This window comes from Trachurus trachurus (genome assembly GCF_905171665.1).
Source record: "Trachurus trachurus genome assembly, chromosome: 11".
Lineage (NCBI taxonomy): Eukaryota > Metazoa > Chordata > Actinopteri > Carangiformes > Carangidae > Trachurus > Trachurus trachurus.
Genome location: NC_139904.1, coordinates 7,290,686 through 7,307,514, shown reverse-complemented (window position 1 = coordinate 7,307,514; position 16,829 = coordinate 7,290,686).

The following is a 16,829-nucleotide window of genomic DNA, read 5'->3' as shown; positions in this document are numbered from 1 at the left end:
TGTTCTTCCCCTCTTACACATCTTCTAACAACCCTCCCTCACACATAGTTCTGAAATAAGAAGAAAAAGGGAAAAGATGTTCCTCATCTGTTTGGTACAAGTGACCAGATTCAAGGACACTAAACCTGCTCCCCCAACAGCATAGTGCCACAAACAAATGTCCATTGACATTCATTGTCCATACAGTACAGTACATCTCCTTTCTATAGCCGGAGTTTGTTAAACATGACACACATATTTTGACTTTATATTCGGATAAACTGTGCAGCATCTTAAATGCTTTGCCCACAGACATGTTTAAAAGTATTTTAATCTGTTTGGCAACAGATCGGCTCAGTGGTTATGTATGTGATTAGCGGGTATGTACTTATGGACTACCGCAGTTACAAATATGCAAATAGACACCTTGTATTGTATCATTTGGTGTGTATTTTTTACAGAAACACACATCTGCTTCTACGCTGTACTAAACATATAGATAAAGAGCACTAACACTATTTCTCCAGTGTCAAACTTCCGTTTTATGAAAAGACAAAGTGATAATGTTGGTGAAAACGTATTTCTCACCAGGAATGTCATAATGATGAATAATCAACGGTGACTGATTTAACGTCCTTCGCTCTCACTAGAATCGAGGCAGGTTTCATGTGTTGATTTGTTGAGGTGTTGTATTAGGATTCATGAAGTTGTTGTGTCATAAAGTGTAATGTGTCGGCTGCTGCGTGGTAGTAAATCCCATTTCATTTTTAAATTGAATGCTGCAACCGAGTCATTAAAAACTTTACAAACTGTTGCTCAGAAGCTCTTAAAAACACTCATAAAGCGAGTTCCTGCAGGGTTATATGCTTGAGCCCCTCTTATAACAGTTAAAGGAATAGTTCACCAAAATATTAAATGTCATTGTTGACTCACCCTCATGCTGATGAATACTCCGGAGTAGTTTGCATCTAGAGACCCAGGAGGGGCGTTCAAAACTTTATATTTGAGTAATAGTGCCCGACACAAAAACGTCCATAAAACTACAACTCCTCGTCCACTGCAATCCAAGTGTCCTGAAGAGATATAGTCCAGGGTTAACCCGAAACAACGTCATTTAGGGAGGTCCGGTCACGTCCGCGGGCATCGCATGAACGCAAGAGAGGCAAATTCAATACAGGACTGTTTAGGCTGTAAAAATGTCCTTAATGACATAGTTTCGAGTAAACTCTGGACTATATCCCATCAGGACACTTGGATTGCAGCAGACGAGGAGCATGGAGGAATATTATAGGGTTTTTGTGTAGTTTTATGGACGTTTTTGTGTTGGCCGCTATTAACCTTATACAAAGTTTCGAACGCCCCTCCCGGGTCTCCAGATGCACTTTGAGGAATAAAAAACTAGTATTCTTCATCAGCATGAGGGTGAACCAACAATGACTGAATTTAATTTTTTGGTGAACTCGTCCTTTAAATATAGGCATTGGTGTGTAAAGTTTAAATTGCTGCTGTTTGTCCAAATTCTTAAACCTATTTAGGCACAAAATATATCACTGACTGTCTTATAACACACTGACCCTCTTAAACTGTCAGATCCAAAACTGAACACCAATAATCTACTGCTGAGAAAACTGAGCCTGGCTACGACTGCCTCTAAAAAGAGAAAATACCCGAGTCACTGATGTGTCGAGTACACTTTGCTCCATATTATGTGATCACAGTCAGTCAACTTAACCAGTGAAACCAAAACAAAACAAGCTTTGTCTGTCAGTCTGCAGTTGTTTTCTTATGACCTATGATGAAGTCACAGCTGTTACAATCTTCAGTAAAGCAACGCCCCTCTATGTCGTATTTCTTAAATTTCACAACAGTGCGTTCAGTGAACTCTAGCAAAGCACACACACACCCCAGTAACTCCATCTGAATCCAGCAAAACATGTTTGGGATGTGGTAAAACAGGGGAGACACAAAAGATGTGATGTAACCATGTCAATAGAAGCTTCAGAATAATGTTTTCCACATGGTGTTGGTTGAATCCATGACGGCTACCACCGGCTTTAACGTTTGGTTGGATATAAGCTATGACACTGGGCGACCTACTGATGACTGGTGGCATTGATGTTTTGTATTGTGTGAGTGACCAAACTCTGACATTGCCTTGATATTTTCATTCATTAAAAAATGGAGCATGTCAATGGCCTTGTAATCTCTAAAAGTTGTGGTAGTTATGTAATGGAATGTTTTCATACGTAATTGCACTTCATGTATTGAGTGCTGGATTTCCCACATACTGTAGATTGCCACTGTACTGTAGTATCAGATGGATGCATCATAGTGAAGTTTCATGATTCCCCAAAGGTGAAGTAGTCTAAGACTGTGCATCAGTTGCCCACATGGCAGATTATTGACATGATACCAGGGAATTTGCGTAGTGTTTAAAATAAACAGCTTGAATCTGGCATCTGTCACAGCAGCTGCACTTTTGCCGAAAGGAAAAGCCTGCAGAAAGTTATTAAAACAGCACAGTGGATTGTTGGTTCCACTCTTCCCTCCCCCCAGTGACATCTACCGGAGCCGTCTCCACAAGAGGGCCTCCAAAATCCTGATGGACCCCTCACACCCTGGACACGGCCTGTTCAGCAGGCTCCCACCAGGAAGGCTGAGAACCTTTCGGGCTAAAACCCAAAGGTTAAAGAACAGTTTTTTTATCCAAGGGTTGTGGATCTCTTGCTCAGCTCCTATGTGATGTAACTTTATGATGTGTTTAACATGTTGATGTAATTATTAATACTGGCACTTTGCACTTTATGTGTGCAAACACTTAATTATTTATTGATTTTTAGCTCTTTGCTGCTAGAGGAGACTGCCAAACTAAATTTCATTGTATATGTTTTTATGCAATGACAACAATAAACTTAAAGCAGAAGTAAGCGATCAGGTCGTTTTGGGCAACTTCTTGTCATCTGATGGAGTTAGCAGCCCCCGCCCTCGTCATGGATCTATTGGTCCTTGTCCCTACGTCACCACATTGACGCGCATCCCTTGGCTGCACACACAGCCCTTCATGCCGTTCTCTCTCCTCATTGGATAAAGGTTGTAGGATACAAGGAAGTATACAATAAGTTTTCTCCTCGGCTTACAGCAGAGCGACTGACAGACCCGTGTTTCGGACCAAACACTATGTAAGTGATTGCTGTTGGAAGATATAACTATTTAAGACTTATATTAACACAAACATTCCACTTACTTCTGCTTTAACTAACAACCTCTGACCAAATCTGGAGAAGGAATAAAGCCTAACTGAAGATCTTGGCAGTTTACAATGCCCTTTTTGAATAAAAGCAAAACACTTCCCATCTACAGTAGTTCTGAAGAACTTCAATTCAAGTGTACAGTAGGTCACTAGGTTTTGACCTATTGAGACGTGGGCGTGTTGAACTTCATGTTACCAGAGGTGCACTAGAACTGTGACTAACTTCCTCAAAATCCTGTCAGTCAGTTGGGGGTCATTTCTTTGTTGCTGTCAGTGGTTAGTGGGAGTGCAGTCATGCACACAGCTGACTAAGACTGTTTTTGCTGCTTTGAGCTGCCCTCTTCTTTCTTTGGGATCAAATCTGGTCTCTGATCCAGACAGTGGGTTTTCTGTGTTAGATGTTTAGGCTGATTGTCCTACTGCATCACCAGCACTTACCTTACAGATAAACAGTACTGTCCCCTCCCCATGTTGAGCTGTCCAGGCCAATTAGTGGTAGTGGTCAGGATCATGGCTTGGAATGAATAAATAAACTGATGTGATTGTGGTGCTCTAACATTTTCAAAAACAAGAAAGGACTCGCAACACTGTAGGAGCTCCCAAATATACAAAAATGTATTAGAGGACTATAAAAAGGACAACGTTTTGAGCAGTGCGCTCTTCGTCAGGTCAATAGCTCTAACATTTTCCCATTTTGATGTGTTCATCCCTTAAAATCAAAGAGTATGGACGTTTTTGAGTATCACTAGAAAACCGTCCAGAGACAGACAATAGGCTCGTATTTGGGAGTTCATGGTTTTCCCCTAAAGGGTTATCAAAAGGCATTCTGGGAGGCAGGACAGCTGCAGGACTACAGACACACGCAGATCAGGATCAAAGACTTTAGCCCTATTCGCACGGGATTAGTATTACCTGGGAAACTCTGGTAATTTGTAATAATTTCGGAGGACGTCTGTGATCAAAGCCCATGGTAAAACTAGTCCCGTGCGAATCTGCATCTCAGTAATTGAGGGGCATTTTTTTGATTTTGTTGTTTTTATTGCACGCCTTTTCTACTTCTTCCCCGGTTGAAACCATACTGTACGGGTTGAAACATGGAGGCTGCGGTGGAAATTATGAGCGGCATTTTCAAAGGCGTTTTAGGTGCAAACACGGGCTCGTAACGGTGCTGGAGACTCATTTGAAAAAAGAGCAGGCTCCGTTTCCTCCCGGCTCCAATGCCTGTTCTTTTTCCGCGTTGCCGCCATCTCGCTTTCACACTGCACACGCGACAATGGATTGCAACGTGCGCGTGGTTTTGACGTCACATCCGGGCTGTAATGTCAGTAAATTCGAGTAAAATACAGACTTCACTTATTACGTGCAAATGCACCGCAAGAAACACAGACGTGGGGGGGTAATTTACAAATCACCAGAGTTCCCCAGGTCATACTAATCCCGTGCGAATAGGGCTTTTGACTAGGAAAATAACTAATATCACATGACAACATGAACTTCCAGCTTGCACACCACAGACATATATTGACACTTCAGCTGTAGGGTTTTTTTCAAGTGCAATGACCTTTAAAGAAAGATGCTGGGAACAAGATCTGATATGTAAAGAAAATAACATAGAGACCATGCAGTTTGTAAGGACAGAAACAGTTTTCTTTGTTCTACATTTTGCTATTAATCTGAGAAGAAAGAGTTATCATGCTGGAGAATTTGGAAGAACATGTTAGTAAGTGTAGGAGAAGTAGCTGAGAGGTGAAAAAATAACTAAGAACAGACCAGAGTGGACACGCACATCACACCAGCGAGGGCAGGTGCAGAGTACAAAAAAGGCAAAGTAGAAAAAACACAGGTACTCGCAACTCTGCGGGACTCAGCGTATTTATTGTAGTGACGTACAGTACGTTTCGAGCAGTAAAGGTGTGCTCTTCGTCAGACTTCGTTTTTTTCTAGGTGAAAAAATAACCCCACAGTTTTTAATGACAAAGTGAAAACTCATACAAAACAAGAGAACATTAACAAGCAGATTAATTACTAGAGGAAACAAGCAATTAAGTGCCTACAGGTCCGTACAGGTTTGGTGAATACAGCAGCTTCCTGTAATTCACACTGGTTGACAGAAGTTTGTTTTGAGTACCAGGAACTGCCACTGAAAGGGGGAATACACTTGAAGCTGCACAGACTTGTTTTTGTACAGAAGCATTACACAGCAGCCAGCCAGTAGTAAAGTATTCATTATTACACTCATTTCCTCTAAAACCAATGACGATAGCTCTGCTGCTCAGCTACTGTACAAAGCTAATGTCTGAAAGATGGTTTCAGTCTGACATAGATGTTTGTGCTGCTCTGACGAGTCATGCTTGTCTGTTTGTGCTGCTCTGACGAGTCATGCTTGTCTGATCCTTCCTGCTAATCATTGACCTTCAGGAAATGTTATGCATGGTCACCCCCAAGGCCTGAATTTCATGACCAGAAAAAGGGCTGGTTCACCTGAATGATGTCGTAAGCCTCGTCTTGGACAAATTATGTGGTATTAGCAAATTATAATAATAGTTATTTATTAGCTGATGCTCGAAGAGAAATGATCAAGGATTTTGGTGAAATGACACAAGAGCTATGGGCAGTGAGATTACAGGGTGGAAGGGTTAGTTCTTCTGTAGTACCTCAGTTATTCCGAAGAAAGTTTCTTAGTAAACACTCACAAATGCCCACAGCATGTTCCTTCATCCTTCCTCTCACTTCTGTGTTCTGGGCCCATTAAGCAAAAACCCATTCCCACTTGACTTCTCCCCACACCAAAATAGTACAAAATAACACAGCTTCTCTCAACCTTCCAAATGATATTGGACTGAATAAGACCAAATTGTGATAAATTGGTAAAAGTAAGCATTTCTACAGGTGTCTGAAAAGTCTCTTCACTGCGTTTCTTTTCCCGTGTTTGTTTAAGAAGAAAATGCTTTTTAAACTTGTGTGTCACTGGCGTATACGTATGTGGAGGTAACAGTATCTCAGATTAAAAAAAAAAAAAAAATCAAAATTCTTCCTTCTTTTTCTTCCTCAACTTGGCTAATAATATAACCAACAAATGTAAACACTAACTACCGTCAATGAGTTGAATATGTCAGTCTCTACAATGATTTGGCTGTAAATATCTCCTCCTGTAACCTTGTTCCAAACTTTCATATTTTATAGCTACTTATCCAACTGCCTCTTATTATGTAAATAAAAATCTGACCTACACTTCATGACTGACAAACAGCTCTGATAAATCATACATGGATGCAGAAGTTATAGATAATATTGTTAAAATCAATCTTTTCAAACATATGAGTGTTTGTTTTCCAGGCTGTTAATTATGTGCAATGTTAATCTTTGGCAGTGTAAAGAAGATGATTAATATCCCGGTATAAAACACATGCACACCAGTAGTGAAGTTCAATTTGGGAGGTCTTTCTCTGTATCACTTCTGTGGTTTCACTTTCACAGTAGTGGAGGGTGTTTCCAGTCATTGTTACATGTTGAACTCCAGAGTGGGGTTAACACATAGACACACATGTTGTCAGGGAACCAAGTAAAAAAAAAAAAAAGAAAAGAAAAAAAGAGCCAAAAATAGATTAAGCCTGATAAAACAAGAAATTGGTTGGCTACACTGAACATTACACAAAACTACACAGCTGTTAAATGTTAGATGATAACCCTCTACAAGACCCTGTTCATTTAAAAACACTACTAATCCAAGCAGGAAGCCCCATAGTCCCCAGGGCCCTGTAAGTCTGCAACTTAATTTGTGATGTAACACAGGGTTTTGCTTTCCCCGCCACAGAAATGAACACTTTTTCCTTGTTGTGACGATTTCTTTACAAAAACAAACTGGGTGACTGGGTGATCAGGAAAAACGATTTAGGGGTCAAAAATGGCCGGAATTCTCCTTTAATCTAAAAGTTATAAAGGATATAACACTTCTCTGAAAGACACTTTAACACAGGCATTAAACACATCAGCCCATTGGAATCTTAACTATCAGTCATATTCAATAGAAGATCTCTGATCGAACTTGTGTGCGTGTGGGGCGGGAGGAGGTAGACGTCAAGTCATACAAAGGTTTCGACGCCCTGTACTATGCTCACAATGACCCACTTGGCACACATAAAAATGGAAACTTCACCTAGTAAATAAAAATGCTTCGTCATCATTCCTGCTGCCTAAACCAGACCAATGTTGTCACAACCTATGTGACGACATTATTTATAGTGTGTGTAGAGTTCAGAAACACAACACTCTTATGTCAGATTTAGGCAGAGTTTATGTGTAATGTGGAAAAATGGGAGACCATCTAATACCTGTTCACATTAAATTTCATAATGAATATTTAAAATAGTTCATCTTCCTGAGCACTTTCCTTTGGCACTACATTTTTTAACTGTACTATCTGTACTCCACAGTACTACCATGCATTACTGTACTTCGCAAAATATCTCCAGTCAGAGCTGTGTGGGGGGCTGAGTCCAGTAATATCTAGAGACAGTGTTGCTTAACCTCCCACATCTGCTCCCTCCCCACCACACAATCTACCAGTTAACAATGGCAAGGATTGAACCGCCAAGGTCCCACACACTCCAGATTTGGTTGCTGGCTCCCATTTGTGATTATCATGAACAGGATTGAGGAGGCTTGAGGCTTCTCTCTCTCTCTCTCTCTCTCTCTCTCTCTCTCTAGTGCCAAACATTGTCTTTGATGTCCTGCTGGGCATTGGACAGCCTGTTCGTGTTTTTGTAATTTTAAAGGCAAACATAAAGGTTCTTGTTAACAAATTGCTACGGAAGGCAAATCCAGCAGTCAATACCAAGAACTGATGCTTCTTAAGGGAAAGGAAGTGTGGGTGTGCCTGGGAGTGTGCGACTGTTACTGGAACCACTTGTTCTTCAAATCAGGAGAGCTGTTTGACTTGCTGTACCTGCATAAATTGGTTTCCATACACAGTCACCCACTCACATTTTACAGAAGTGAAAGCGTAGACATAAGTCCAGGAAAATGTGTGCCTGTACCTGCCAACAGCAAGCAAAGTTCAAGCAAACACATGCACACAACCAGAGAGCTAGCAGGTCATGAAGTGATGCTTAGACACGTTTTTGACTTCCTTCTGAGTTGTTTGCATGTGTGGTTGTGCTGAAATCAGTAAAAACAGTAGCTCTGTTATGTTCTGATTGTTATAAATTTTCCACTTTTGTCTCTGTGATGCCGTGGGAAGTCTCTTGTGATTTCTCTTTTTGTTTGTAATTTTATGTGGGGGAAGCCTAAGACAAATTTCCACTAAGGTGGACAATAAAGTTAAACTCAAATTTCAAGTTAAAGCCCCTTTACGGTAGCCTAGAAATCTAGACGCACCCTAGCGGTAGCAAAAATATTTGCTCCGTAGGTGGGTCTAGAAACGAGCCATAGGAACTTTTTGAGTCTCGAACACCGATTGTGTTCACCAATCACAGCGCTCTGTTTAGAGAGTTGTTGGGCGGGCTTAACGCGATGGCGATGTAGATTTTAATTGGCTTGTCAGGCTAACGTCATCCTGCTCTTTGCTCTGATTGGTCGTAGCGCTACCCTATAGATAGATATCACGTGACGTCACACAGCGGTCGCAGCCGGTCACAGCGCCATCTTGGGTACCGACTTCCAAAGGCAGTCTATGGGCTGTGACCTAATACATCCATGGCTGTGACATCAAATCTCACAAAAATAGTGGATAAACCTTTTTTTATTACATGGCTCTATTGAATGTCGTATTCCGATAATTTATTGATATTTCCGATATTTATTTACATCTTGATTTTGCATTTAACAGTCTGTTATTCCTGTTTAACAGATCGTTGCTAAGTAAAATACACCGTTGCTAGGGACGCCGCTCTGACAGACGTACAGTACGTTCACGTTGCTTTCGTGAATTGTAAACAAACAGACGCCCCCTCGGTTTTAGCGTCCAGCAGTTTAGCAGCTAATTCAACAGCATTGATGGGTACCGGAGAGGCTCAACATGAGCTTCATTTGAGGAATAAACGGCAGCTTTTACCTGACGGGAGACCGACGCCTGAGCTACGGTAGCTAACAGCTAGCAGCTAACAGCTAGCAGGTTTTACCTACTTTTTCCTCTCTCCCTCCCTCCCTCTCTCCCTCTCTTTCTTATACACGCACACACACGGCCCAGGTTGTCTGTCATATCTGTTGTAAACCTTGTAATAACAGCTTGTTGAGTACAGTTAACACTATTGTTGCTTCGGTTTGAGTGTGGATTAATTGTTAACGGTTTGTTTAAAGTGAGTGGTGGTCATCGCGTCCTGATGAGTTGGGTTTTAATAACAGCTGATAACGTAACTGTGTAGATGGCGTGGATTGTGATGAGAAGGTGTTGCACATATTTTAAGGCCCAATCCCATTTCACCCCTTGGCCCTACCACTTACCCCTACCCCTCCGTTTTGCGCGTTCACGTGTAGGGGTAGGGGTGTCCCAATCCCCGTTAGGACAGAGGGGTAGGGGGAAGTGGTAGGGCTACATAGCCCTCCAAACGGAGATTTTTCAGAGGCACACTCCAAACGGAGGGGTATGAAAAGTTTCCCAGAATGCATCTTGCGGCAGCCGGCAGCGGTGGCTGTAAAACGAAAAGCTGTTTTATTTCTCACTGTAGCGCGGTTATTACGTCACTTTATTAAGTTTTAATATTTTTTCTTGCGAGAAAGTAACTATTTAGGTCCCAAATGTGCGGTTAGTTTATGCAAATGACGGCGGGTTAGAAGTTTGCTCCGACGATTTTTCGGAGAAGTGAAGCTCCAGGAGGAGCGGCTCCTCACAGAGACAGCAGCCGGTCTGCAGCGCTGCTCCACCGGCCAAATTACGTCCTCGTCCCGCTCCCGCCGGGAGAGAAGGCGGTCGTTAATTAACTTATCCGCGGGTTTTTAGAGGTTTACCACCAGCATGTTAAATTCTTTTCAGCATTTAAATGTTGGTCTCATTGATGAAATCTGACAATTCTGGCAGTAACATTAGTTTATTTGGATGAAAAGTTATGCTTCATGTACCAGTCAGAGGAGCAGGCAGCGCTGCCTCTGGGCTCTGTGTACAGAAATCACCACATTTACATCAGTAAATAAATGTTTTACAATGAACCGATCAGTCTGCATTAAGTTTTATCTTATTTTATTAAGTTATATGGAACACGCTATTTGATTTCTGGCAAAAGCTCGCCGCATCAGCTTACGTAAAAGCCAGTGAGACTACGTGATGACGTATGTGATTGTTGAAGGGGTGTCCCAATTCGGAGGGGTTGACTTTCTACCCCTACCCCTTGTAGCTCCGTTTCAAGGGGCGAGGGGCAAGGGGTAGGGGAAGGGGTAGGGGTAAAAAAGAGAAATGGGATTGGGCCTAAGACTTATCTGTGCAAACCATTGTGCAAAACCTGTTTGTTGTGACTTTTTGCGTGATAAGATGATTTGCCGAATTCTTCTTCCATTCCTGCAGCCTTTTGTCTCAATGTTAACGATGACAAAATGTAGAGATATTTTATTACTTTATGAAAATAAATGTCTGTGAGTTAAAAAGAAGTGGGCTACGCATTTCTGATTTGATTTGGCTTTTCGTGTATTTGGTTAAACACATGTAAGTAACAGGTTGAGAGAGAGAGAGAGAGACGAGGAGAGAGAGAGAGAGGTCCGCTGGGTGAGCTAGATTAACTTTTAACGGGAGAGAGGGCGGCGCACCGCGCTGTCAAAGCTCGTCTCAGCAGAAATGGTGTGTGCTTTCAAGGCAAGGCCATCAAAATGAGAAATATCCATATCCAAACTACATCAGGCAGCAGTCATTTCTGGTCAGAGAGGATGTGGCTGCACTGAGCTGAATAGAGGTTAACTCAGTGTTCGGTACCCAGCATGGCGGCGGCCAGGTGGAACGCATCGTGACGTCACCCTACTAATAAGTATCTATTGCGTGCAGAGGCAGTTTGAAAGACAGCCTTCATCCCGCCACCTGGATTGAGCCGAGGTCTACCGGTCGTTTCCAGACTATACATTTTAGTAATATAGTCTGGTTTGTCAGGCTACCTGTACGGACCTTTTAACTGGATATGCAAAAGTCTCTGGTTTCTGCTGATGTGTCTCTGTTACCTACAACAGCAAATGAGCCCATCAGTGTGAAGATACGCTATTTCTAAGTAGTCTAATTCTATACCTCTGGAAGGCATGGTTGGGTCGGTCCCGTCCCATCCCGTCCCGTCTTCTTTCCGACGTTTCCAAAACAAATCTACACAAACGTCTTCATGACAGTGGGAAATGCAGTCTTCATTCCGGCAAGACACCACCGCTTTCGTCACGCCAAAATCAACACTAAATGAAAAGTCTGTATAGGGGCTTTAACTTGTGTCAGTCAGACCTGCAGGTAATTCACTTGACTTAACCTGAATGCCTGTGGACTGTGGAAGGTAACTGGAGCAAATAGAGGAAATCTACACCAGAAAAACTTGTGCAAAGGGATTTTTCTTTTGCACAGCCTACAAAGCATGCAGTGTTTAATTTTGTCTTTCCTTGTTACTGATACACCACAAACCACACTGCATTCCCTCAATGGGCTGTCTGTCTGAACCTTATGAGTTTACTGCTGTTTATAAATTAAAATCAGAGGACAGAAATAGACAAAATATTCAAAGTGTCTGACTGACTGAGAAGCATTATATGCCCTGGTCATGTCACCAGTCTACAGTAGCAAGATATAACCACTTGATACTTGCATACAGTCCTACCTACACAGAAGGTTTACAACATCCTGGAAAAGTCTATCACATGAATATGGGGCTGTTTAACAGCTGACTTGGGAATTCCAGATTTTGTACACAACAAAATATTGTTTATGTATTCAAACAAGTACAGCGAGTCAGCTATAATGAGACGGCTAGAAGTCCAACGTGACAAAAATGGATAGACAGCAAGTTATAAATTCATGTCGGCATGAATTTGATTCACTTGCAAGAACAAATAAGAATTAAATTTGTCCTGTTTTTAACCAGCTCTGAATTTTTGCATGTTTGCAATGCTAGCTGTCACAACAAGCTACTTGCTGTTCGCACCTGATAGTTAGGCTGCTTGCAGGAAGTCAAGTGCATTTTGGATACTTTTTAAGATCGCCTGCTGAGGAACTTAGTTTCACTCAAGTCATGATCTTTTCCAAAACCAACCCCCCCAAAAATTCTGGGTTGTACACAGGCGTGCGGACTTGGTGGTGTTGTGTGGCACACTGCCACCTAGGCGCCTGGCGTGCATACAACATTGAATTCCATCGACTTTTGCGTAATCGTATGCACACAGATTTCCACCCCAAAAACGCTTTTCTAAATACGAAAATAAAAAGTGAGAACGCAACGCCACTTTTGCATTTTCTGTTCAGATTGTTTCCGTGTAAACGTAGCCTAAAGCTTTGTGGATGCTGGTACCAATTGGGGCAGAACCAGGTCAGCCGTTTCCTCACTGTTGGTGGTTAAAATAAACCACAATGCAGCGCGACTCGCAGTGGTTTGTTGTTGTGTTGTTAAAAAGGGGAAAAAAAGGATATTTTCCAATTCATCCATTCTTTTTGTAATTGGCCTTCCTGTTTCGATCCACCATGAAAATCAAGTGGAGCAGTTTAACCCAGTGAATAAACATCTAATCTGTGCAGGGTTGGAGTCAATCCCTGAGAGTTTAGAGTTGCCAGTCAACCTACATGTCTTTGGACTGTGGGAGGAAGCTGGAGAAACTACACAGGCCAGGGAGAATATGCACACACTCCAGACAGAAAGGCCCCAGGCCCATGACCAGTGGGACTTGTTTGGGAACACTTCTGCTGACGAAGGTACAGTTGAGTGTGTGTACTCATTGAAAACATTTCCCAGCCAATAAAGAAATGACAAACATCGTAATGGAAATACAACTAAACATACCATAGGTGGGCTGTATGCAAAACTTGTGTGCAGCACACAAGCATGCAAATAGGTTTTATAAGATAGAAAATGAGAGTGCTCCAAGGCCAAATGTGTTGATGGACTTCCTGGAACACAGCAGTGCTTCGCTCATTCTAACTTATACGATCATAAGTCAGCTGGACTCACAATAACACATCCACAATGCAACATTAAAATCATCAAAACACAAGCCTGACAAGTGTCACAAAGCACGCAAGAGCTTTTTCCTTTTTATAATACTCACCAGTGTGCTCAGAGTTTGTTGTGAATTATATCTAAATTATTAATTAGAGCTATGCAAGTACTTCTATACTTCACAAGGTGTGTTTATGTTAACATATGATGTACAGTTAAAGGAAGCGAAAACAAAGGTTCCATTTAGGTAAGGATCATGGTTGACAGAAGCTCAAAGAAAGCAGGCCAGATGACTGAGCTACAGACCCAAAAGTAAGGCCTCATGTTTGAGAAAGAGTTGAGACAGCCTTGGGGCTTACCAGCATAATTAAATGGGAACAAAATGACCACAAAGAGATGCAGATGATAAAAAAGAAACAGGAACAAAATTATACAGTGATTCAAAATTACTTTAAAAATGATGTGTAATTACTACCAAGTGCCTTTCTTTGACATCACCGTGAGCCAGTCACACATTTTTCCTTTGGTTATCAGAAGTAACATTACCTGCCAAAAGGCAAATCTCCCTCTTTGGAGCTTGCTCATTTTAAGGAAAAACTCAGCTTTTACTCTGTTATTCTCCTCTCTGCCTTGCCTTTTAAAGGAATATGGAGGACCAGTATGTTCTGAGTCAACCTCTGTTGTCACTGTTTGCTTAGTAATGTTGGTGAAATGGTGACAGAGTCCACTGTCCTGCTTAGCGTGACAAACATAAAACAAATGCGGGAAGGATTTGTCTTATCTCCACTCATAGAAACGCAAATATCTTTGTGGCGTCCACTCAGATGGAAAGTAGACTTTCCGCTGAAACTGAACCATCAGTTCTGCAAATAGAACGAGACGACAAGATGCTGCTGCAAAGGTTTTTAGTAGTGTTTACAGCGTACAGGTTTTTAAATATGCTTCCATGTCAGAGACATGAATGCACCGATGCCACTTTGCATCTTCGTCATGGAAATATGAACGTAATAATGGAACTATGCAAATGAGTCTCTCTCAAACACACACACACCTGACCTTTCACTCTGAAACACACATGACAGCATCACAAGACGATCACTTCAAGTTTTGATATAGATCATATTCAATGGCAGCCACCAGTCATATTCCTTTAACATCACACTCAGGGAACCTCTTCAGTATTTCATTTTCATTTACTTTCAGTGTATGTATCCATCCATCCCTCTATCCACTGTAACTACAGCCCCCAGCTGTCTAGCTGATTCAACTACATCTGGTCCTAACACGACCTGTGACTCAGACACAACACTAATAACTTTTGTGTTTGGGGGCAGGACAACACTGACACAACTAACCGGTTTGAATTTGTCATGACAAACATCAACAAAAAGATCCCAATTAGCAAACTCTGTACATTCACAAATGGCAGCAACAAGCAGGAACAATCTGTTCCACACATTAAACATTTTAAATGATAATGGAATGGGTTTTTGCTGCTGTGAATTGTAAATAGTATCAGTCACACTGTAATTACAATAATTTGAGGCCTCTCAGCAGAAAGGGATTTAAATATTTGATTCATTGTTACAGTAATCACAGGTAGGATGAGCAGGCCCTTACCCACATGACACATGTGAATAATAGAGATCATATAGTTCGAGTGAGTGAGAATTCGCCTTTACATTCTGTAAGTTTGCATGATGTTGTGTTGAACCCAACTAAAACTGGACTTTGAAAATGTGCGTCAACATGTTAGCTTGAGCGCACTAAGTTGGACTACCACACCCATATGTGATTTTGGCAAATTGGCCCCATTAGGTTCATTACCTTTAATTGTCAGTGCAAGCTGTCTTTAGATCGGCGGGGCAGGAACGCGAGCTGCTCAGCTAACGTAACAGAGGCGCACAGTACTTTCGTTTTTCCCTCATCAAACTCATAAAATAAACAATCCAACAACTCCAAAAAACTCTTGTGGACAAGTTGTGACCTGCACATCCACCACGCTATGAAATAATACTGTATAATTATCTAACATAATTCTTGGAACTACTTGCGTTTTTGAAATTGCTCTGCTCAGCAGCATCCAGATAAAGATGATACATCTAATGAGTTTGTCAGTCTGGTGTTTGTCTGCCCTTTTACATAACATTAAACTTGATGTTACTAGTAGTAACACAGCATGCTCTTGCAGATGTACAGCTGTCACTCCTGAGGTTAACTCCTGCGGTTTATCTTACTGAAGATAAGCCAAGCTTACTCATAATGAATCACAACATGTGGCCATAACATTGCCAAAACAGCACGAATGTGGTGATGACAGCTCAGCCTGTTTTTTTTGTGTTGTCTTCTGTTTTTCACTTATTTCTATATCCGACTTTAATTTATACCCCCAACTAATGCCAAATGTGGCACATTCAGCAAAGACCTTCTGCCACAAGCTGAAAAATCCCATTACTTCTAGTGTCTTTCTGGGAAAGCTGCATAAAAACAGATCGTCATCACTGCCCTTAGTTACCTTGTTTTTTTCCGCTAGATGCCATGTGGAAAAGTGGAAAAGTCCAAAAAGATGACAGCAACATCTCAGCGATAAGGCGATGGCTTATGGGTGTATGAAGAGGTGATGCTTGGATCGGGATTTCTCCCAACTTGCGGGTCCAGAATTTATGAAATAATTTTACCCACCTCATCCCACCCCATTCCACTGTATCTATTTTCACATCCTAACCCGCCACTAATACGTCATATGTCATAGAATACAGCTTCTTCACTCTTCTTCCTTCATTAGTTCTTCTCCGTTGATGATTTTTCATGAATTACTTCATCTTTAACGACTCGCCCCACCAATAAAGTGAACATTTCTTGTCCCGTCCCGACCCCACCAGCAGGTTACGGGTCGTCCCACGCATCACTAGTATGAAACACGCAAGTGGTCTCTTCTCAGCAAGCAGAAAGGGCCTCTAGAAAAAAAACTGTAGACTTATAATGAAATTGCCTTTGTGTGATTTCTTGTTTTCTTGGTGTCAGAGTGTCGTCTGCTGCATTGTCATGTTTACATTCACGTAATCATATTAGATGGAAGAAAGATCAGGGAGAACCAGAGTTAGACCGAGGATCCTCAAGTGTTTTTCTCTCATAACAGATTGCTTGTGATTTGTATCTTAATGGTGGAAGAAGAAAATACTTCTACTGAGTGCTGTCTCACATGTTGGTCCAAAGTCTTTCAGACACATCCTATTTAGACAGAGATGCTTCATCACAGGAGACAGATTGCACATAAAACAAAAACACGTGGATCCAAGTCATGTCACTAAAATGCAGAACAGAGCCAATAGATCTCATCGTGAATGATGACTCATATGACCACATCACTTTTTTTCCCCCATGTCTCTGTCCCAGGCCATTTGATTTCTGCACTGAAAAACTGTCAGATTTGCTTAAATCATAGTAATTAGTGTTTATGCAGACCTAGTTATATCCTTCTTTGCAACCTCCAGCACCATCTA